The sequence below is a fragment of the Triticum dicoccoides genome, chromosome 6B (genome assembly GCF_002162155.2).
Source record: "Triticum dicoccoides isolate Atlit2015 ecotype Zavitan chromosome 6B, WEW_v2.0, whole genome shotgun sequence".
Classification (NCBI taxonomy): domain Eukaryota; kingdom Viridiplantae; phylum Streptophyta; class Magnoliopsida; order Poales; family Poaceae; genus Triticum; species Triticum dicoccoides.
Window position 1 is genome coordinate 195,029,712 of NC_041391.1, and position 2,111 is coordinate 195,031,822.

Below are 2,111 nucleotides of genomic sequence, written 5' to 3' on the forward strand. Positions count from 1 at the left end.
AGGAGCAAACGTTGGAAACCTGTTCTGCACAACTCCAAAAGTCCTGAAACTCCACGAAACAACTTTTTGGAATTTATAAAAATTTCTAAGCGAAAGAAATAGGCCAGGGGGCCCACACCCTGTCCAGGAGACAGGGGGCGCCCCCCCCCCTATAGGGCGCGCCCCCTATCTCCTGGGCCCCCTGGTGGGCCTCCGGCGTCCATCTTCTGCTATATCATCACTTTTACCCTGGAAAAAATCGTGGGTAAGCTTACGGGACGAAACTCCGCCGCCACGAGGCGGAACCTTGGCAGAATCAATCTAGGGCTCTGGCAGAGCTGTTCTGCCGGGGACACTTCCCTCCGGGAGGGGGAAATCATCACCAACGTCATCACCAACAATCCTCTCATCGGGAGGGGGTCAATCTCCATCAACATCTTCACCAGCACCATCTCCTCTCAAACCCTAGTTCATCTCTTGTATCCAATCTTGTATCCAAAACCACAAATTGGTACCTGTGGGTTGTTAGTAGTGTTGATTACTCCTTGTAGTTGATATTTACTGGTTTACTTGGTGGAAGATCATATGTTCAGATCCTTAATGCATATTATTACACCTCTGATTATGAACATGAATATGCTTTGTGAGTAGTTACGTTTGTTCCTAAGGACATGGGTGAAGTCTTGCTATTAGTAGTCATGTGAATTTGGTATTCGTTCAATATTTTGATGAGATGTATGTTGTATTCTCCTCTAGTGGTGTCATGTGAGCGTCGACTACATGACACTTCACCATTATTGGGCCTAGAGGAGGACATAGGGAAGTAATAAGTAGATGATGGGTTTCTAGAGTGAGAGAAGCTTAAACCCTAGTTTATGCGTTGCTTCGTTAGGGGCTGATTTGGATCCACATGTTTCATGCTATGGTTAGGTTTACCTTAATACTTTTGTTGTAGTTGCGGATGCTTGCAATAGGGGTTAATCATAAGTGGGATGCTTGTCCAAGTAAGGGAAGTACCCAAGCACCGGTCCACCCACATATCAAATTATCAAAGTACCGAACGCGAATCATATGAGCGTGATGAAAACTAGCTTGACGATAATTCCCATGTGTCCTCGGGAGCTCCTTTATTATTATTAGAAATTGTCCGGGCTTATCCTTTGCTACATAAAGGATTGGTCCACCTTGCTGCACTTTATTTACTTTATTTACTTGTTACTCATTACTATTTATTTTATCACAAAACTATCTATTACCTATAATTTCAGTGCTTGCGGAGAAAACCTTACTGAAAACCGCTTGTCATTTCCTTCTGCTCTTTGTTGGGTTCGACAATCTTACTTATCGAAAGGACTATGATAGATCCCCTACAATTGTGGGTCATCAAGACTCTTTTCTGGCGCCATTGCCGGGGAGTGTAGCGCTTTTGGTGAGTGGAACTTGGTAAGAAAACATTTATATAGTGTGCTGAATTTTTTTGTTACTTGTTACTATGGAAACTAATCCTTTGAGGGGCTTGTTTGGGGTATCTTCACCCCAGCCCGAAGAGCAAAGAGTTGCTCCTCAACCTACTAAACTTTATGAAAATATTTACTTTGAGATTCCTTCGGATATGATAGAGAAATTGCTACCTAATCCATTTGCAGGAGATGGAACATTGCATCCTGATTTACACCTTATCTTTGTGGATGAAGTTTGTGGATTATTTAAGCTTGCAGGTATTCCCGATGATGTTGTCAAAAGGAAGGTCTTCCCTTTATCTTTGAAGGGAGATGCATTGACATGGTATAGGCTATGTGATGATACGAGATCTTGGAATTATAAGCGATTGAAGTTGGAATTTCACCAAAAGTTCTATCCTATGCATCTTGTTCATCGTGATCATAATTACATATATAATTTCTGGCCTCACGAAGGACAAAGCATCGCTCAAGCTTGGGGAGGCTTAAGTCAATGTTATATTCATGCCCCAATCATGAGCTCTCTCGGGAAATGATTATTCAAAAAATTTATGCTCGGCTTTCTCTTGATAATCGCAACCTGCTCGCCCTGTGCTGGTTCTTATATGCTGAAGACTATTGATTTCAAATGGGACTTATTGGAAAGAATTGAACGCAATTCTGCAGATTGGG